This window comes from Buteo buteo, chromosome 12 (assembly GCF_964188355.1).
Source record: "Buteo buteo chromosome 12, bButBut1.hap1.1, whole genome shotgun sequence".
Lineage (NCBI taxonomy): Eukaryota > Metazoa > Chordata > Aves > Accipitriformes > Accipitridae > Buteo > Buteo buteo.
In genome coordinates this window covers 26,919,753-26,942,036 of record NC_134182.1, presented here as the reverse complement: position 1 = coordinate 26,942,036, position 22,284 = coordinate 26,919,753, and the positions used below count along the sequence as shown (strand labels likewise).

Genomic DNA, 22,284 nt, shown 5'->3' with positions numbered 1-22,284 from the left:
CCAAGGTGACCGCCTCTCTAATATGCCATTCACCTCACACTTCTTGTCTCTTGAGGTTGTTTTTCACAGTCAGCTTTCCAATATGTTTACGCAAACTTCTGTGCATTCACAATTTTTTCTTATATATGATGATCCAGCACAATGTCAAAACCAACATCATACACTCTAAGGGCAGGGGTGGGGGGGGTGTGGAGGAAGCAGGACTTAAGAGGACCTTAAAAGCAGGTCCTCTGCCGGACTCTGATACTGATTCATTCTGTAATCTTTGTGGTGCCATTTGGGAACTGTATTCCATGGATCTGAATACAGCATCTGGTTTTGTGTGTGATCTTTGACTGCCAATTTCTGTACCTGCAAGAATATGTTAAGGCAAATATTGGCTATTGTATAGCTGCCTGCAAATTCAGATGCTGCTTCTGTAAATGTCAGTCGTAACTTCTCTGTGTCGTGTCTGGGCCTTCACTGTGAAATGAGAGCCCAGGTAAATCTCAGTTTATAGATGTATAATCCTATAGACGTTTAATATTTACATATGGTTTTAAGATCAAAGGGGGCAAGGTGCTAGAGAACAGTTACAGGGCTGTAACTGATGGAAAGATATTTGCTTGGATATGCACGGGGAAATCTAGCTGTCAACCTTATCCTAGTTATAACAATAAATAAGGAGTCATAGAAATATAGTTCCAATTTAAAAGCTTCAGCATGGCTTTTAAAGCGCAATCTGAATATCCTTACCTACCAGTTGAGTTGGAAAAACCCCTTTTTCTTCTTGAAAGAGCAGGGAGGTGTAATATTCTTCTCAGGAGACAGCAGTGGTATTACCATGTGTAACCAAGATACTCTCATCAGTTGAAGTCATGACCAGGCAAAGTTAGGCTTCTGCAGCAGTATAAAGGTAGCTGCCCACAATACAGACTTATGACTGGCTTAACATCTCTTGCTGATTCAGGAAGGATGTATGTAACAGTGAGCCACTTATCTCCAAAAGGAGAGACAGCAAAATTGGATATTTAAGGCCCAAATTGAAGAATGACTCCTGTGTTTCAGCTGGAGCTTGATGAGCTCTGTGTGACTCCAGCAACTGAAAGTTTAATGGCAATTAATCAACTTTGCATATTGTTGGTTTTATGGGTTGCATTTGCTCCTTCATTGGAACGACCATGCTAAGAAAGTTTGCCTCCTTTAATGCTATCCCCCCTTTCTTTTTCTATCTCTTCATATATTCTTTTATCCTCAATTCTCTTAAGGCCAAGATCAGGCAGAAGCAATGAAGAGAAGACCCTTGAATCTCTAGGTAGGTACAAGGCATGGCTGTCCTAAAATGACAATAGGAATCCTGACCCATGGGTGGCATTGTGAAAGTTTGGTTGAAAACCATCCTGTAACTTTTTTTAATTCCTTGGTGTGCTCAGACGGCTCCCCCAGAACCCAGTCACTGGGAAATGTGCTCTGGTGATCCAGTGAAAATGACTCCAGCATGGAGTTATGAATGACAGGAGCTGGAGGGGTACCTTGGGGCCCTGGAAATGCACAGTAGGAAAAGAAAACATTCCTCTACCTCATGCTCATACCTTTTGTCCCCCTGCACACTCTCTAATGTCATGAAGATTAGAGAAAGATGAGGCATTTCACATGAAATGAGAAATGTTCCCACTCCTTCCTCCTACACTTGAAGGAGAAAACCTTCCATTGGTGCAGTTTCTGAACCAAACCCTTTGAGATCTGAAGTAGATTCATCAATATTGCTTATTTTTTGCACTGGGAGAAATAGTGAAACCTTGTGTGATAGGAAGTCCTTGTGAATTTTCCATTTCCAGAGAAAGAGACTCAAAAAAGGATCCAGCCTATGCAGGATCTGAGCTTTCCATCCTCTTAAAGCACAAGCCTAAACTCAATCCTGAGTAATGAACTGAAGTTTCCTCTGTGCAACTCATTTACTTCAAACCACATATGCTAGCTTTATGATTACAAATCTTTTCCCCTACTCTATCTGCATATGTCAGTATTGCAAACGGAGGCTGGGGTAGGAGATGCCTACTGGCTTCTCCCCCTCCCCACCTTGCATTATTACTAGTAATAAGACTTCTGCGAGACAAAATGTGGTGTCTGGTGCATCTGTGTTAGCCAATACTTTTAAGTTGAAAACCTCACTGACACCATTGCTGTCCCTTTGCCATCTGTGGGTTTGTAGTGATAGGAGAGATAAGAATTTAACAAATAATTTTGCTGGTGCAGAAGAAGGCAGAAGATCCACTGGTCCCTTAGCTCAGTGTTAGTTCCGCCAAATAATCATTCCCAACGGGCTTATGGGAATGATTCCTTTATTACTGGTATGCAGCTAGTATGCTGAATGCAACTAGGGAGAAGTACTGCTGAGTTAAGTAAGGTGACAGTTTTGCTGGATACATTCTGGACTAGAAATGAGCTATATTGTTAAACCATCTCTCTCTTTTATTATTGATCTGACCATTCTGCAGGGAAAAAAATCCTGATGTAAGAAAGTTATTCCTTTTTTCCTGCTTGGCTATCACATGATTTTATCATCTGTGAAGCCATGTTAGGAATGATTAGTTCTCTGAGTTTTAACAGCTCTGTTTGGAGAGTATTTCAGAAGGAGCTGCACTGTGCTGTTCCCATTAAGAAAATCAGCCTTTAGTCAGGCTGCCCAGAAAGTGGGCTGATCTGCTGCAATTTGGAATGAAACTCCTTGGGGAGAATGAATTCTCTAACCTCAAGAACACAGTTCTGGTTTTGGTAACACTCTAGCAATCCTAAGCTTTTCTCTAAATGCCCTCTAAAATATTCCAGCGAAGAGGAGGAAATGTTGATTCTTACCTCTACAAAGGCATATAGCCATTAAAAAGCAGGAGTTCTTTTAGTAACTAGGAAGAAGAGGATGTTTACTAAAATCAGAATGGATAGGAACAGATAAGAACCTTTTTGGCAAGAGCAATCTCCATCTCTCTGCTCTTCTCTATCAAACACAGCTAGCTGTTCACCAGAAGCCAAGGGCTGAGGCCTTTATCATGCAGTAGGTTTGAGTCTGATGGCCAACAGAGTAATGTCATTTCTGCTGCCAGTGCAGTATGGTAGTACTCCATCTGTTTGGAGAGGTCATATGTACCTCGCTTTTCTCATACACAAGCTATATCCATGTCTTATTAGAGCTCCAGACTCTGGCACCCGTCTTGCCTGTTCTCAAGCATCAACCTGTTGGTGGCATGAAGTCTCCCAGACGTTTATGTGAACCCGTGCCCCAGTTAACTGGCCTCCCACCCAGCCAGGCCGAGAAGATGGATCATCTCATGAGCGCTCCCCTTCTGAGTGACGACGACTTGAAGGACAGCAATGGAAGGGTAAGGGCTAAGGACAGGGGTGAGCAGGCTTCCTTTTCAGTGAGTGTTCAGTGCTTAGCACAAAATGTCACTGAAAATCATAGTCTTCCTCTCTTGGGGAGTGGATTCTCTTGGGAATACATTTGAAAGCTGCAGAGCAACTGCTTGAGCATTTTCACTGGTACAGAAGTCACTGGTTGGGAGATGGCGCTAAGGTTATGCCAGAAGCATTCTTTATGTACGAAGGCCAATTTAGAGCACATCTGAATGGCAGAGCAAGTTACACATCAGCGAACATGTGCAAAGTGCATGCTTGGAAGCACAGAAGCAAAGATTATAATATTGAGTGTAAGCAAGGCTGCAAAATAAAATGGGAGAGCTTAATTTTCCTTGGTTACCTTTCTTGCTGTATCTCCCAGCCCTCTCATTCTCAATTTTTCTATTCATTAAGACCAATGTTTCTCCAACTTGTTTTCACATGACTCCTTTTTTGGACTCATGTGTTTTCAGAGAGCAGCTGAATCCTTCAGAAGCAAGGAAGTGAGAAGCAGCTGCAATTACTGGCCGTGAGTGTTAGGAAGCAGCAAATTACCTCTCATTGCTAGTTATTGCAGATAGTTTTTGTTCCCCCACCCTGGCCTGAGGGAACTGAACTGCCTGTTCGCTGGTCATGTGAGCTCTTCTTACATCTCGGAGCATTCCTGACTCTCTTAGATCGAGCAGGGCTTCCTGACATAGATTGAGAAACAGTGTCTTGGACCAGTGGAAAGTTACAGTAGTAAAGTGTTATACATAACTTGGTGTAATTGTATGCCACAGTGAGGAAAGGAGGAGTTCTTCTGAAACTATTGGGATGTATATGGAGCTGCATTAAAGACTATGACGCTATACCACTGTGTTCCTGAAGAGGTGTTGTGTATGCTTTGTGTATCTCTCTTTATGCCCCATGATGTATTTCCTTTGCGGCTAGATCCGTGTTACCTTGTCTAAGTCAGCTCAGAAGAAAATAGACCAGAAGCGAATGAAACAGCTGGAGCTATTGCGTAGAGAAAAGGAGAAAGAGAGAGAGAAGGAGAAAGAGAGAGAAAAGGAAAAGTCCCTGCAACTCCCTACACAGAGCGTTGACCCTGGGGATGCAGCTGAAGAAAGTAAGTGGTTGCTATAGTTGTAGGCCTTTTTGTTCACTTGCTTGCTATTTGCATAGTGGTGCAAGTGTCTATGAAATCAGACTGGAAGGCTGTTACACTTGCATCTAAGTGGAAATTAGAAGAGAATTTATTTCCATTTTCCAAAGGAAAATACAGAGGTATGAAGTGTCTTGCCTGTGGCCCACCCTGAGTCAGTCACGGATTATCACCTTCCCCCCTTCTACAAAGTCTTTCAGGCTAGATAATTCTGTCTTGCAAACTACATTGGGGCTGCAGACTCTCTAACTGAGAGTAGCCTCCAGGAAAAGGGAATGGATGAGTCCAAAAGAATGCTTTTCAACCAAGGTGCAACTTGGAAGAAACAAAATGAAACCATTTCTAATTAAAACACAAAAGATCCTGCTCACGTGATAGGACAGATTATCCTGGTCACAGCACTCCTTGCTGAGGAGCTTGCATTGCAGAGCCATGCTGGCGCCCTTAGCCAGTGCTTATGTTTTACCCACATGAGCAAGCAGTGTTACTGACTTAATTGCAGCTGACGGGCTCTGATTGTACTGCTGCATGCGCTACCACGAGTGCAGTGGCAGGGAACTTAAAAGTCAGCACTCAGCCCAAGGGCAATGACAAGGTTATCTGCTCTTTTTCTTGCTATTATTTTGTGAAGTGCTGATGAGGAGTGCTGAGGTGGGAGCCCCAGAAATGTAACTTCTCTATCCAGCCTCTGAAACAGGAAAGCGAAAGAAAAGCAGTACTGAGTTTTCCTCATTCTTAGGGAAAGCATCACTGCATTCAGTTTTAAACTAAAAGAGGGTAGATTTAGGTCAGATATAAGGAAGATGTTTTTTACAATCAGGATGGTGAAACACCGCAACAGGTTGCCCAGAGAAGTTGTCAATGCCCCATCATTGGAGGTGTTCAAGGTCAGGCTGGACGGGGCTCTGAGCAACCTGCTCTAGTTGAAGATGTCCCTGCTCATTGCAGGGGGGTTGGACTAGATGACCTTTAAAGGTCCCTTCCAACCCAAACTGTTTTATGATTCTGTGATCACTGTCCCACATTAGAAGGCAACTGTTATTTATGCTTGGAGTTGTCTGGGACAACAAAGGGATGTTACCCAGCTCCAGCAAGTTTTCTAGCCCTTTCCAAGCCTGTAGCCACCCTGTCCAGCACTCTTCACTTACAAGGTCCTTTTCAGCCTCTGCAGGTTTTGGGCCACCGCCTGTCAATGGGACAGAGTTCACTTCCCCCAGCATGAGCAATGCACGTAGAGAGCGCGTTGGTAGTGCCTTGAGGAAGCGGGTCAACAGGCCCTCACTGCCCAGCGTGCCTGTCATCAGAGAGCGTGGCAGCTTCCCACGCAAGTCCTCAGGTGAGCCCCCTCTGCTGAAGCCCCCACATCAGCTCTTTCCTTGCACAATGAGCACAAACTGCCTCATTCCTCAACCACAGGTAGGATCTTGGGTCCAAAGCCTGTCCTGAGGACTGAAAGCAGACTTGCTTTGGTTCCACTCCAGCTTGGCGATACTGGAACAATTAGTGCTGACAGATCCATTGGAAAGCTTAGCTGAATAAAGTAGTGGTAAAGCCTTAAGCTCTAGCTTTTGCCCATACCCATAGTCCAAAATATAACACTGGTGCTGGGAGGCAGCTGTAAGTGCAGGGCTGAGCGCCGGTGAATTCTGGCAGGGTGTGCTAACTGTACGCATATGCGTACCACCATCATCAATTAGCCACTCACCATCTTGGCCCTCTGCCTGTGCTGCTGCCTGGCTCTCCAGCCAGCTTTTCTGCTATCACAGCAAGGGTTGTCTCTGCATGCAAATTAGTGACTTGGTACAATCACGCTATTGCACCTAAAAGTGCTTAATGGTTTCTAGCCTCTCTCATTCCACCGCCTGCAATGCAAGCTGGGAACAAGCAGTGCCTCTTCTGTCACCCCACCCAAACACAGTGGCTGTGTGTAGCAGATGACATACAGGAGAGGCTGCCTGGTGCTCCCAGGCTGCTTGCTACCTGCAATAAATCTACAGCAGATAGCAAGTCCATAGTGATTCTCATCTCTCCTTTGTGGGTAGCCTACCTCGTGTTATGATCCTGAGTAGTGTGAGTTAAGAAAAAGGGAGCTAGGAATGATACTTTGAATGCTCTTTTCTAGTGATGCTACTCTGATTTTCAAAATTGACCAGAACTAGCCTGACATGGCTCTCCATTCATATTGAATGTAGATGTGTATATCTACATACTCATGCAGCGACATCACTGATGTCAGTGACAGTGATATTGGTGACATCCAAATTAGTCCCCATCTGAATAGTTTTTGATTTTACAGTTCCTCCATCCTCCATACTTTGTAGAACACGTGAGGTAGCATAAAACCCCTACAGAGTCCATAGCAGTTCATCTAGTTTCTGTGCAATATTTATACTCAGTACTTTTAGACAGCTCAGATGTTTTCATCTACACTTTAGAAAATGAGCTTTTGAGTGCAAGACATGAAATTTTTGACCTACAGTGCTTTTGATGACAAATAGGTTTCATAACAAATGCATTTGTCATCTGATTTTTTTTATACCTTGTATATTTATCATCAAGAGAGTGCGTTTGCCAACAATTTGCATCTATATTTACATATTTTTATTCTCGGTTCACATTTGGAAGGCTTTTTTGTCACAACTATCTGCACTAGAAATTGCTTTTTTCCACAAGAGAAAGCTTAGGCTTTGCACAGTTTGCAAACAAGTACATTTGATGACAAATAAATTTCACCTCAGCATCTTCAAAATACAGCCAGTGAGTACCTCTGAAATAGTAAATATTCATAACGCTTGGAAAATAGCAAAATCCATAAACTACTACTTTCCCAATAGTATGCTAAAATGTGTGTGCACTCAGCTGCCTGCTGTCTAGAATACTTGAAGTAAATGGAAACAGAGGCACTGTCAGATTTAGAGGGTCAGGTATCACTGTTCCCTGGTGGTTGCTCCTTGGGGATTCACCCGAGCCCAGTGGGACTCAGGCTTGGTGCTCACTGGGGGCAGCTGGAGGTGTTTCCTCAAAGTTACAGGGTGCCTCTGTCCCCAGTGCTCCAGGTAACAGGGAGGTGATACAGGGAGTTATGTGCATATTTCAGGAGCTCATTCCTGGGGTAGCAAGTCTCGCTGGGTGGCACTGGCTCCCAGTGTGTGAGCTCGGTGGCACTAGGAAACTGCAAGCTGGCTGTGGTACCTATAGGGACTCGGGAGCTGGCTCTGTGTGGGCAATTTTCAGGTTTACACAAGAAGCTGGTGCCCAGCTGGGGGTGACTCGGAGGTGTCTGGGTGCTGGGGAAAGCAATGAGCCAGATAGCAGGGAAGTCTGAACCAATGCCGGTTTGCACCCGTATGTAACCTTGGCTGGGAGATTAAGTTGCAATCTGCTTGGTGGCCGGGTGCCTTGCCCGGGGATATGCGAAGCTGGTGCCTGACCCTCTCCTTACAGCGATCTCGCTGCCAGCCATTGCTCTGGACGTCCTGGAGGAGGAAGATGAGCCAGAGGGTGGGATCGCGGAGGAAGCCAGACCCTTCCCTCACCCACAGCAGGGGCTGCTTGATGCGCTCACGTGGCTCAGCAGTGATGACTGGTAAGAAAGCCCCCTGTTCGGTCTTTCTCCCTCTAAATGTCAAGCTCAGTTAGAAGCAATTACTTCCAGTGCCTCTGGGCCCAGACAGCCCAGATGTCCAAAGGGAACTAGTGAAACCACTCCAAAGCAGTCACAATATAAAGATGTGAGAGCAGCCTTTTATTTGCCTTGGTCTGTAGCAGTGCTACAGCCGCAGCAGGTCCATGCTGTTTCCTAGCTTTGTCTTCTGGTCCATGTAGCTGCAAACAAAAATCTTCAGGGAAGAGAGAAAGTTGTGGCACAAGATTTGCTGGCTGAAGCCAGAAGCATGATGGAAGCTGTCTTGAGTTTAGAGATTGGGGGCCTCAGGTCACTGGCCCAGGTGGGACTGATTAAGGATTTATCTCTGCTCCCGCTGCTGGCAGCAGGAGACAGGGCGTCCCTGTGACCTGCTGCACCTACGTCCCAGGAGTGCCTACGGGGAGTTCCTATTTCTGAGAAACAGACTGAGACATGGTGCAGAGTTCCTCGGCCTGTCATTTCTCCTGAAGGGCTCGTGGCAAAAGATAAGGAAAAAAAAAAAAAAATCCTTCAGGAATCTTGCACTTTTAGAATTAAACTTTTTCCTCCTTGCTGCTTAATATGGGCCTAAGATGTTTTGTTGATAATCACAGTGTGTCCTGAAATTAGACGCAGACAGGAGGACACTACAAATTTCAGGTGATACTGGTTGTCTTTTTGATTTCTGGGTCAGCATACACTCACTAGGGCTCTGTTCATACTGGGATAACCATGAAAAATCTCCCATGATGCATCTCCTTGTGCGATTGCTTTGTTTTGCACCTCTCCCCTTTCTCTTCCCTGCTCCTGTCTGGTGCCCTGTGAGGTGCGGAAAGCTGCTGCAGGTGCGTGGGGTCCGGGTTACATTCAGGGACCCCAGTGGGGATGGGTCCCTAGTCATGCCCTGCAGCCCTGGTGAACCCATGATGCGTCATGTGCCTTCATGTAGCTCAGGTCCTTCACAAAGAAAGTGCTGAAAGAGACGTGGTTTTACTACTTTTAAATAACATGTTGCTGTTGTGGGTGTTATTTTAAGTAGTCTTTTTCTGGAAAATCCAGCGTTTTGGCTGTTCTTGCCCAGGTGTGGAATCTCTTAGGACATACTGCTTTTTTTGGCAGCAGGGGTGGAGTGGGGTGGTGGTGGACATGGCGACTAGACTGCAGAGTGCAAACTCAGCTATGGAGTGGCAGTGCAGACTCTCACTCCTGAACTGCCCTCTGGGGATGGCAAAGAGGGAAAATGCCCAGTGACAGCCAGGCAGGACTGTGTCTCAGAGACAGGGTACAGAGAGGGTGCAAGAAACGGAAACATGGCACAATGTCCCAGCTTCTAGGAAGCAGTGACATAGGGCCTTTGTGTGCCAGGGATTTCAGAAAGGCTGTCTTGTTGAATGGCCACAAATTAACCCATCCCCTCTGAAACCATCTATTTGCCTTTTGGATTTATGTATGCTTTTGGCTGCCACAGCATCCTGTGGCAACGAGTTCCGTGATTTAAGTAAGTCCTGTATGAGAAGCACCTGCCTTTGTTTGTTTGAGCTGACTCCCTGGTAATTTCAGAGGGTGCTGCCTAGTTCTTGGGTGGTGAGAAAAATCAATCTTTTTGGTAATTGCCTTTCAGGGAGCAGAAGATGAAGGGACTCTTCAGCGTCAGACGCCTGGCTATCTGCCACTCAGAAGTCCTTCTCTGTAGACTTCATGATGTTTCCTTGGCAGTTACCAAGGAGGTAAGAACATTATGTTTAATTGTGTCCCATGTACCTTGTACATGGGGTGTAAAGTAGATATGTGCTTATTCATTTACATGTGTGCTCAGTGTCTGCCTTCATTACTATTTTTAGACCTCATTTTTCTAATAGCTACGTCACCTATCTATACGATCTGTCTGTACATATAGCTATATTTACTGGTATGTAGGACATCTCTTCTCTTTGAGCTAGGTGTCATTATAATGCAATATACAAATGCAGAAGCTGAGACGCTAATCAGGTGATTTGCCACAGCCCAACTCTCTGCCCAAGCTGTAATTAAACACTGCAGCTTTTGCCTCCCAGCTTCCTCCCACTTCCTCCTCCTCCCCAGCATCCTGGGGGATTGACTGCAGGTTTTTATTTTCCAGTGTTTCCTGATGATGGCTTCTCCTTCTTCCTTTCTGTGTGCGTTTTGGTAATTTGCCCATTGGTCTGTTGCCTCCGTGCACCGATGGAATTTTGCACTGCAGCCACTGGGTGCTTGGAGTGGCCTGGCTGTGGGGTTTGCAGGGCAGTCGCACACAGCTTCACTATCTCATCTCTCAGTTAACAGAGAGGTCTCAACCTCAGCTCCTTAACATCTGTGGCTATATTTCTGACTTGGCACTTGTCTCTGGCCTGAACCAGCTGCCTTGTACTCTTATTACATGATTGCCAAATACATTGAATTTTCCTTTGCTGGCAGAAGACAGTAAGACTTAGTTAATTTCCATGAAAATCAGTCCCCCTATCTAATATTTAATGACGCTGGAGGCTTGAATGCCCCTTGGGTTGTTGGACTCTTCAAACCTTTCTGTTTAGATATGCAGGACTCGGATTCTCCCACTCTGATATCTGGGTTAGGAGAAGCCCCTTCAGCTTAGCTCATCTGATTCTTATATCACTTTTGTATTTCTGAGGAAATTTCCTCCTCTCTGTCATGTGCAGAGACATCTTTCAGCTTTCATTTCATTCCAGTCCCAGATTTTGCTTTCACAAGCACTTCTAGCATTTACATGGTTCGTTTTTATTAACAGGCACAACTAAGTCCAGCAGAAAGAATCACTGGTCTGTCCTTCAAAGTATCTTTCAAATGAAGCACATGACTCTGAGATGCTTCTTCCTTACCCTTGTGGGGAGAACCTTTTGGAAGCAGGGATCACTCCAGAGCAGCACTGAATGCTGTAAAACCCCACCGATTGCAGCTGTAATTACATGTGATTTCCAGGATCCTGAAGTGCCTTAAGTCCAACTGCTAGGGTTCTCCTGAGTAGATGGAGCTGCAGAAGGACTCAAGTTCCTGCTGTGAATTAGTCTGTAGACTTGAGCCCATATCTTCTGTTTCCTGGTTGAGTGCTCAAACTGCCAGTGCTGCAATTTTTGATAGGAGGAAACTACTACTTTTCCTCTATCTTGTCTTTATGAATTGCACCTTTATAGTTTAAGAACAGCCCTTGCTTTAATTTTGTTGTTTGTTTGTTTGTTTTCAGTAAAAGGGCCTAAAATCAAAGCAGTGTACGTTATGGCTGAGTAGCACAATTTGTTCTAGGTGAAACAATATTTTTAAGCCTGCAGCCTCATTAAAATTGTATTGTATAAGTGGGCCTGAGGCCAGAGAAGAAGTTGGTATCAGAGTAAGTGTGGTTTTGTTCTTGTAGTCTTCTGCTCTTACCATGTTCTTATGTTCCACCTGGACACAGCAAGAAGTCTTGTTGTTTCCTAGGACTTTTGTCTAGGGGAACTGATTTTCTTTACAAGGTGATTCTTACGTTTCCCCTCATGAATTCCCCAGGTGAACAACCTCCGCTCAAAGGTGTGTCGCTTTGCAATCAGCACTCTTGGAGAGCTCTTCAGGACCGTGACGAAACACATGGACCACGAAGTGGATGAGGTTGCTCGGGTCTTGCTCCAGAGGATGGGGGATTCCAACGAGTTCATTCAGAAAGCCGCCGATCGATCCCTGGGGATCATGGTGGGGACCGTGACTCCTGCACGAGCAATGACTGCTTTCATGGCTATTGGAGTCCAGTACGTTCTTCTCTTAGTGATAGCCTTCACCTTAAATTGTGTGGTAGGGGGAAGGGATGGGAGGCAGAAGGGGAATGATGGGAGGGAAGGGTCATTTCTCCTGCATCCTCTGTGAACTCGGTGATTAGATTCTCTGATCAACCTCACTCCCTTTCTCTTGTTGTCTGGTTCTGCCCTACTGCAGCCTATTTGTTCTCACAGTCTGTCAACATTGCCTAGATATGGTAAATGATGGGGAAGTGAAAGTCCCTGTAGAGGGTGGTGATACAGCCTTCTGGCTTTGTGGGAAGAGGGACAATGGCAATTCCAGCAGTGAGCGCCCTTTGATATTTCATGCTAACCACAGAGGCCCTGGGAAAAAACATGCATCATCATTATGCCATTAACTTGAGAAATAAAGACGCTAATTGCTGGGACATGGAGCACGTGGGGGAGAACCCGCTGCGTGTGGCACAGCCTGCTCAGCAGGTACAGCTCCTGCTGAGAGGAGTCTGTCTGACTCTCATGTCCTTAGAGTTCCACTTTCTATTCACATTGAAGCTGCATGTTAGCATTGAGATGGTGAGTCACTTTACAGGCGCCTTCACAGGCTGGCTCCCATGGGATAGCTGAAGCAAATGCTGCCTTAAAATAGCAGTGCTGTGCCTGATAGTTTCAAACAGGCACCTTCTAGAAAGGACAACCTGGCTAAAATGACTGCTACCTTTTCCTCAGCTTTTGAAAAGGGTAAAACATTCAAATGCACCTCTTGCCCCAAAGAACAAACTGGCTGCATTGCTGGATATTCTGCGGCTTCGTGCCCCACAGGGCTTTTCCCCCCATTTGTTTTTTTTCAAGGGTCTGCTGATTTGGAGATAAACGGGTGAAATAAGCCTAAATCCTGCTGCAGCTCTGCCTGTGTAGGGGAAGCCCTCGGCCAAGTCAGCATGAATTGTCTTTCATTTCGCTCTTTCTCAGAGTTAATTTTGGGAAAGAAATGGAGTATCAGATAGTCCAGGGAGATTAAATTCCTCCCTCTTCCTTGCGGGTAGTCTCTTTGTACAATGCCAACTTTGTGTTTATCTGAGGACAGAATCTTCTACAGGTGGCTACAATTGCAGCAAGAACACATGCCTCCTTCCCCCAGCCATTATGGGGAGCATGCTGTGACCAAGGACTGTGCTTCTGGCCCTCCTTTTCCCTCTGCCCCAGTGTTTGTTCTCTTGTTTCAGGCACCGCAACGTCCTGGTGCGGAGGTGTGCGGCCAAACACCTAGTGACTGTGATGGAGCGAATCGGAGCTGAGAAGCTCCTGTCGGGCGCGCGTGCCAGTACTGAGGTACTGGTGAGCACGCTGGTGAAGCTTGCTCAGGACTGTCATCCGGACACAAGGTGATGATCTTCATTTCACCTCCTAAAATATGAAAACTGTTTGATGTCTGGCTATTAATGATAAAACCACAAAAGAATGGAAGGTGAAGTAAATATTAAGAAAGTTACTTCACAGTGTGGATAATGTTGTCTTGGGAAATGGCAGTACTGGGTAACATGAGGTTGTCCAGCAAGAATGACCATTGCCAAATGCCTGTGACTTGAATGATTCTTTGCTCAGATCAGCTGAGCTCAGATTAGTCAGTCAAACAATTTTGTTTGGTCTCATGTGCTTAATGCCAAGCTGAAGCGTTGGCCACTGTTCATCACTGAAAGATCCCAAGCATATATTTCTGATAAGGCTAAGACTGTCCTAGAAAAATTCCAGCTGTCTTTAACCAATGTAATCAGTCTTTCTAAACCTCTTCTTCAGATATAGCTAAGATAGTCACAAATTTTTCCTCCCAGTCATTGTATAATGTTGTTGTCTGTGGCTGAACGACCTCCAGATTTTCTCTTGAAGATAGCTGTAGTTCCATAGTAGCAAAACCAAACCAACCAACCAACCAAAAAACCCCCTTACTTTGATTATTAATTTAAATTCCCATTAACAGATGCCAAGAACACATGAGCAGCTAGCTGCCCGTGTGCATACATGTAGTATAGAAAACAAATAGTAAGCATGAGGCGATTTGTCCTAGCTTCTCTGCCAGTTAAAGAAAGGTAAATTATTGTCAACAGCAGAAAGGCACTGCAAATAAGCCATGACAGCAAAGCAGGAGATACGCTCTGCTCGTCCCATGGGATCCTTCGATCCCACAGAAGCATACGCACAATTTCAGAGTGAAATTGTATTTTCCTGTTGCCCTGTGTTCTCTTCTTGCCTCTCGTGTTCAGCTGGCAGTGTTGTGCAGTGACAACAAGTGGAGGTAAATATCTCTCTTTGCTGAATGGGTAATACCTTCTCATGAATGTATTGCACATTATAAGTTTAAAATATCAGCTTATTCTATTAACACTTCCTTTGTTTATTCACAAGGGAGAAAAAACAGTAGTAGTCTGTATTCATTTCTCTCCTTCCTGCGTTAGGTGTTATGGACGGAAGATGATGAATATATTGATGAATCATCGAAAATTTGATAGGTATTTGAAACAGTCTGTCCCCTCACGTGACTTGGAAGATGTTATGGCAACAGTTAAGCAGCAAGTAAGTGCTTGGCAGGAGAAATGTCTCCTATATGCAAGTACTGAGATTGCTAGTATGAGATTAAACATACCTATTCTTTCTTTATCTCATTCTTCTTCCACTGAATCATTTTGCTCCTGGGAATGAACTGTTGATCCTCAGCCTGTTTATCTGCAGGCAGTGAACGAACTAGTTTGGTTAGAAATAAAGTGGCTGTATTTTGAATATCAGCCACAAACAGGAAGGGGAAGTAGGAGAAAATGGTTTTACCTTTAAGCATAAGAAACCTCAACACTCCCCCCACCCCCCCCCAATTAAGCAATGAAGTGAGAATAGTGCTTCTGAAGATAATAGAGTCTTTGCAACAGATGAAGGAAGTAGTAGTGCCAAGAAAACTTCCAAATACACAAAAGATGCGCAAGGCAACCATAATTAGTACATATATTGTCTGTATTCTGGGAATACTGCCCTGCTGTCATGCACTGTGGAGCTGGAAGAAGCTTCGTGAATTCAGCATCCAGTGGAAACTCATCCCTGGTTTGTTTTATTTGGGTTTTGGTCCGTCCGTGTGTCCCCCCCTTAATTTACATTCTAGAAAGGAATGTGCCTTTGTGCAGGAATAGGGAGAGTTAAGTGTGAACCAAATCAACTCCCAACACAGTGGGACCTCCAGAAAGTCCAAAAGTTTTCTGCTATTCCCTTTAAGAAAGCTTGTTCCCTACCAGTTTGTATTATTCCCATTTGTGCTCAAGAATAATGAATTCAGGATTTTTTACTGCTGCCCAGTATAGTAGCACCTATAACTTGCTTCGGGTTATTGAAAACAAATAGTAGACATCACTGAATCTCTGGCCTGTCTCCCTCTTTAAGTTATGAAATGTTTTCCTAAGCCTTTCTTGGTAGCAGTGATTCTGGTTATAACTTGTGTTTTAAACAAGTAATTTCCTATTTTATCTTCTATAGATTCATGTTTTTTTTATATATATCTAGGGAACAGAAGATCATAAATGTGAATATCCACCTGTCAAGGACACCAGGAAGTCTAGGAGCCACGGCTTGAAGATGTCCCAGGACAACTTGCCTTCTGATGGAGGGTACTGAGCACTTCTGTTATATCTGACAAAGCGCATGACAAGCTTTACATGTCTCTTCCTCAGTAAAATCTTTCTGGTGGAGATGAGCTGTGCCAGAGATTGTTTCCTTGCCCCACAAATCTTCTACGATAAAAAATGTCTATTTCTGCATTATGCTGAACACAAGTTCTCTGGAGGGTTTTCTAGAAAAATTGAGAGAGAGGAAGAGACAGCGAGCAGTTGCAGCTCAGAAGATCCAGTGCAGTGGCAAGGACAGTGTTGTGGAGGCTGTGAGAGGGTCGTGTCTCTGCTGTTTGACTTTGGACCAGTAATTTCGATCAGGGTATTCTTATCTGAGTGGAGTCTTTTTTAGATGGGTGGTTTGATGAGAAGTCCCAGTCTAGAACCATGATGCCATTCCCCAAAATAGCACTTTTGATACATGTGGTTTGGCCTCACTGAATCATGGCTTTCTGTCCCTCAAACAGTACCAGCAAGACAATTCCTGAGCAGTTCTGGTCAACAGATGTCTCAACGTGGACTTTTTCTGTAGCTGTTCATGTCATTCAGACCCATTACTGCTTGGCTGATGGACAGCATGTTCTTTTCCCCTGTGCTGCAGTCAGCATTCAAGATAGGAATTTGGTCCTTGCTGTCTCCCCATGCCGGTGGGAGAGCTACTTGTACCTGTTCTCTGATAACAGAGTGGATTTATTTAGCTCTGTTGTGCTCAGTAGTGGCAGGAAGGTGACCACACTTCTTATTAGCATAGTTAGGATCTCCCCATGCTCATGGCAGAGAGAGGTTGGTTCAAGAGAATTTTTCCCATCAGGTTTGTTAAGCTGTGGATCTAGTCCCTAGGGAAGCAATAATGTGAGTGTAGTGGTGGGATGTCTGCCTTCTGTTTTTATCTCTGTTACTGAGCCTCTGGATTCTTTCAGATATGCCCCTTAATTTCTCTGGGTAGGATTCATCTGTTCAGATGCATCTGAGCTATTTATCCAGATCCCCGTACCTGTTGTAGATACACTTCTCCAGAGTAAGAAATTTCCTTATAATACAGACACCTCCCATTCAAATGCCCAAAGACATTTAAACTTTGAAGTAGTGCCTATTTTTCCCCACAAAGGGATGCTAGATGAGTACCTGGGAAGACATCTGAAGATAAGTGAGATGAATCCCATCCTTGGTGCCTTGGTTTTTCTGAGTAAGCACTAGCAATAATGTTACTTGCAAATTGTCTCTGGTAACGATTGTCCTGAGATCCAAGTTGTTTTTCAGATAGGATCTAGCTGAAATCACGTCATTAGGAAGTCTCCTCAAGATGTTTTCCTCACAATTAACTGAAGACATTATCACTAAAAGGTCTTGCCTTGTTTTTATTTTCCAGCTTGAGGTCTGGCTCTGATGTACACGTCTTACCCCGTCAGACAGTCCGTCGCACATCACTTCGGACCGCGGAAGAAATTGAACAGCTCAGGGAGCTTTCCAGGCTCCTGACAGCCACGGAGTTCCAGACACGAATGGAGGGAGTGGACCTCCTCCTAGATCACTGCAGAAGCAGCCCCCAGTTCGTCTCCACTAACATTGTCCAGGTATACAGGGCATCTCTATTGCTCCTTTCCCATTAGCTCCCTTCCCAAACCTGTACCAGTAAAGTTAACTCAGTGTGTCTTGGCACTACATACTAGTTGTTTGGGACAGGCTGGCCGCTTCTTACCCAGAATAATTTAATTCAATTCCAGGCTTCACGGCAAGTAGTTTCAGTCCAGATGTATTTCTCTGGCAGGTGCCTATCGGTGCTGTTCATGAGATCACGACAGTTTACTGCTGCTGTAGCTTCTGCTGTCTCCTGCTACCAGTTAGGTTGAAATAAAGGAAATCTAGCCACTGAAAGCTTGGCAATTATTCTTTAGAAGAAGAATGTGTTGGAATGGGGAAGAGAAGTATCAGGCTGGGCTGATTAAAAAAAAAATAAAATATTATTTTTTCAAGGATGCTCCTGTAAACTTTATCTTGCCTTGCACGGACACAGCTCTGCCTATTCACTTTCATCCTCATCCCCTTCCTGCTTAGGAAAGACTGTTCTCACACTTCCCAGGGGTCCTTTTTTCTCTTTGGAAAGAGGAGGAAAGTGGCTAGAGACAGATCTTCTCTTCCTTCTCTTCCCAGCAGCTGCTTTTTTCCTCTTTTCCCAAAAATGGCACCTGATAATGTGGCTGTCAAGGGACTGAACCTGCTCTCATGAGAACTGCACAGCACATTAAACTTCAGAAGTCTACCTGTTAGCTAGACAAATGGCCTGGATCCTGAAGAGTTTATCAGAGCCCTGCACTCCTCCAGACGCAGGTTCTGAGACAGATAAAACAAAACCTGGATCTCATCCAGTCACAGTTTTGGCAAAATGAAAACTACTCTCAGTACTTGAGACAGCTTTATGGAAAAATGGCCATCTTAAATACCTGTTTTCATACCTCTATACCAAAGATACTATTTTGCATTAATAATGTGGGATTGATTTAACTATTTGTGGGTAAAGAGAACAGCATATGAACTATCCTGTCCCCACCCAAACCTCTTAATAAAATATGAAAATCTTTTCCACCAGCATGAGGTTGTGCAACCACTACAGTGAGGAGCCCACAGGAAAACAGTGAAATTGTGCTAGCAAGTGCTGACCTGACAGAAAGAATTACATTCATCTTTTACATTGCTGGGTACTTGTTTCTACATCCCCTCTTGAAACAAAGACGTTTTAATCCAGCTTTCATGTCGTTTGTTTTCTTAACAGATTTTTGATATTTTTGTCCTGAGACTTCAGGATTGCAACAAGAAAGTGAACCAGCAGGCGCTGGAGGTGCTGGCTTTGATGACGCCCATACTCAAATATGCCTTACACCCAGTGCTGGTCCCTCTGGTAGCAGCAGTCACTGACAACCTGAACTCAAAACGCTCAGGGATTTATGCTGCAGCTGTGAAAGTGCTGGAAGCATCCATTGCTCACCTAGGTAAGGCTGACCTCTAACACTGACTTTCCTCAACTGTGGCTTCTATGTCTCAGAGTCAAGTGAACACCAAGTCTATTGATAGCTGGTGTCGTCTGTGGAAATATCCAGCTGCTGCAAGATATTTATGAAGTCCTGCCTGCATTCTTTCTATCCCAGTCTGTTGTATCATGTTGTGATCTGCAGCTGAATGGATGCTGCTTATCACCTGGCTCTTATGTCTGATTATTAACTCAGTAGAGAAGACATTATAGGGATTATTTTAAGTTCCTGCCAGAAGAGCATGAGGGAAGTGACTAGCATCTGGCATGACTGTTTTTCCCTCTTCCTCCTGGGAAACTGCATGCATTTTGTTTTTATTGAATTGGATTTCTAAGATGTGCGTTCTGTTAAGTTTATACCCACTAAAACAAGATGAAAGGAATGTGCCTTTCCCTCGAAACACATGGTGGGAAGGATGGTGGAGGCTCTTTGCTCTCGCTGGGCTTTGTTCCACGCTCTGGCAGTGGCAGCTCTCCTGAGCAGATGTGTCTGTCCCTTGCTGACTACCATATGAAAACCTTTGAACTCAGTTACTCATTTTGTAGTTTTAGGTAGTAGTTTAGCCATGTAAAGCCCAGTGAAAATGTCCTTATGAATCTAAAGATTGAGACCTTAAATTTAATAAGATACTGTGTTACGAAAGATCACAGTGGAGATCAGATGAAGGATGAAATGCTTGTTCTATAGTCAGTCTGGAGGTCTCACGTGTGGGGGGTTAGAATTGCCTTGGCTTCCTTCTTCCAGAAGGGAAAGGAGCCCATTATTGTCCCCTTTTCTAGGTGCTTGAGCATGGGGCTGCAAGTATGTCTGTTGATGTAAAATATGCACCTGCAGTAGGGAGAGGGTGAGGTCCCGATCTGCCCTGTGTCCTGAACCATATGGCCTGCTGCAGGTTGTGCAGCATGTGTTCTGCTGCCTACCAGGGTCATGCTGAAGCTCTCAGGGATCCTCAGGCTCATTTCGGCTGGAGGCACCTGCCCCACAGAGCGCAGCTCCAGCCCATCCCTTATCGCAGTCCAAAAACTGTGTTTGCATGCTGTGCCTTGGCAAATATAGTGGCATGGTCCTTCATGGCTAGTACTACAGAAGTCTGCATCAGTGTCTTTACAGTTCATCAAAACTTCTTTTAACAGCTACTTTTTGGTCAGCGTATTCAGAATAATTTCCTTGTGATCTGCTCTAGAAACTGATTGTATGCATGTGGGTAGTATGTATTTCTTAAAAGCATATGGAGATACTGTCCTGAAGTTAGCTCCCTGTTTCCCCTCACCTGCCACAGGTTTAAATTTGCCTTAATTTGGAGGCAGTAACCTAAAAATAAGGGAGTCAGAAAAGCAGAAGTAAAAGGATGGGAGTAAAATAGAATGGGATTATACTAAGTTGTTGTTTTTTTTTTGTCTCACCTTAGTTTTACGGTTGATATTAATGATTCACAACAATGAGTACAAGGACAGACAACTGGGTGGCTCTTTAAGTGAAGAAGGGGCTGGTAGGGTTGGTTGCAGCCAGGGGACACAGTTGAAAACCAGACCCAAGTCTATGGAAAGTGTTGTTCTCTGTGACTCGTAGGTTATTCTTATGCACTTTGTTTTAGGCAGCTGGATCCCCTGGAGGATCCAGCGGCAAGGATCTAGTGGAGAGGTGTTGATGTTGCCTGGTTTTCTTTTTGCACACATTTCCATCAGGCAGAGAGACTCAGGCTGCTCTGTGTAGCTTGCTGTAGGTGTTTACATCTACCCACTGAAACCTCAGTGAAGTGTTTAAAGTTTGGCGAGATGAATCCAGTCCTGAATTTCCCTCTTGATCTTCTGCTGTAGATTCAGCAGCGCACTGGCAATACTTGTGTTACTGCTGTCATCGCTGCAGCTGTGACCAGAAGTTTCTGGTCCCTGGGGCTCTTCATCTGCTGTTTACTCCAGCTCTGATTTCTGTTGAAATGTGAGATGAGAGCTGGTGTGTGTGCACTTAGAGATGCAAGGAGTTTGGTTTTGGAAAGATGAATGCCATCAATAAAAGTGTTCACCAGGACTTTCTTACACTGGTTAAAATGTACAGAAAAGCGGGTTCCACATAAAGTGTTTGGATTCTGTGTTTGATTCCAGGTTTGCAGATCGTTCATGTCATTTATGCTATATATCAAAGAACCTGAATTCCTGCCAACTGTCACTGGTGAGCTGGGTAACCAGAAGCCGTGGTGGTGCAGTCTTTATGCACCAGTTCCCAGGCAGGCTTGAATATGTACCAGCATTTCCCCAAAGCCCCAGGAGCCTTTGGCTCTGTGCTCCTTGTCTGCTTTGGTGCAGAAGGAGCTGAACAATAAATCCTGGAGTACAACTTTGCTAGAATTCAGGGACAAAGGGGTTTTTGGAGGTTGTTTGGGCCTGATTTTACTTCCCAAATGAATTGCTTTGCTATTGGTGTGAAGGGACACTGGCCCATCAGAGCTGCTGCAGTACGGCTTCCTGGAAGGCTCTACATTATAGGCATTAGCCAGTCCTGTCTATTTTCCACCTTTCTTCTTTGTCTTCTTTTTTAAAAAGGGAATTTATGATTTGCCAAGTTCATTTCTTTAGAACAAACAGGTATAAATCCAGCTGTAAATGATGGCTTGTTCCACATGTTGCTCTGCATAGGGCAAGATTGCTATAGCAAATAACTACATAGCCAAGGTCTGCTGTAAATGCCCTTGCCACACAGATTTATGTCAGCTGTGAAAATGCAGCACTGGGTGAATATGCCTGAAAAATTTAGTGTTGAAGAGGCAGGTCTTAGAGGGAAATTAACAACTTTCTCCACATCAGCTGCTTTGCAAACTCAGTGAATTTGCTGACCTGTTGCCTTTCTGTGTCCCAAGTATAGGGTTATTCCTGATCATGAAATGGGGAGAAGGGTGTGAGACCTGTAGTGCTCTTGGCCCTTATGCATTTTTTGTGGTGCCTGGGAGAAGGTTGGGGAAAAGTTGCGGAATCCTGCTAATAGAGGATGGGGCAAACAGATCCCTTCAGGGGTTTGTATGTAGCTTTCTGTCATTCCCCTCTCACCAATTCTGAAAGATCCCTGTAAATTTTCCATGCTCGCAGATGTCAGAACAGGAGTGAGGTACATCTGTCTCTCATCACACTGACTTTACCCAGAGACAGGTTCAAGCAAACAGGGTGGGATGTATTTTTTTGGTTCTGCTCATTTTTATGGACATTTGCAAAAATTCAAACAGGCAACTGAGTCACAAAGATTTCAAAATTCAACACCTAGGGCTTTAGTGGGGGAAGGAAGGGTCTACTGGAAAAATGCATGAGCGAAACCTTCCCACATGCTTTAAAATTGTCTGCCTTTTCAATTTAAAATCAAGTGGCAAATGACAACCCCCCCCAAGAACTCTAAAGGATTGTGCAACGCTCCTAGCTTAGAGTAAGTGAGCACAATGTCTTGCCCCATTGCTCCACTGAGTTTCATAGCTAAGAGCCCAGGTATTGCTCCAAGACTCTGTGTTGACATGCCTCAGATTCTGAGTTTTAGGTGAGACTTCCTCATCTGTCACCTTTAATGATCCATGCAAAAATGTAAGCTGGTGAGGAAATTGCTTTATCACTCGATGTAAAAACAAAACAAAAAAACCCCAAGCCCAAAACAAATCCCCCCCATCCTCAAGACAAAAATTCTACCCACCAACAAACTAATTTGCTTCCAAATAATGCCTGAATCATTTATTTAGCTTAACCCTGACATT

General features: G+C 44.5%; 1 pseudogene; it reads left to right on the top strand.

Annotated features, from left to right (window-relative positions):
- LOC142038098 (TOG array regulator of axonemal microtubules protein 2-like) overlaps positions 1-22,284 on the top strand; it is a 39,033-nt pseudogene that overhangs the window by 12,111 nt on the left and 4,638 nt on the right.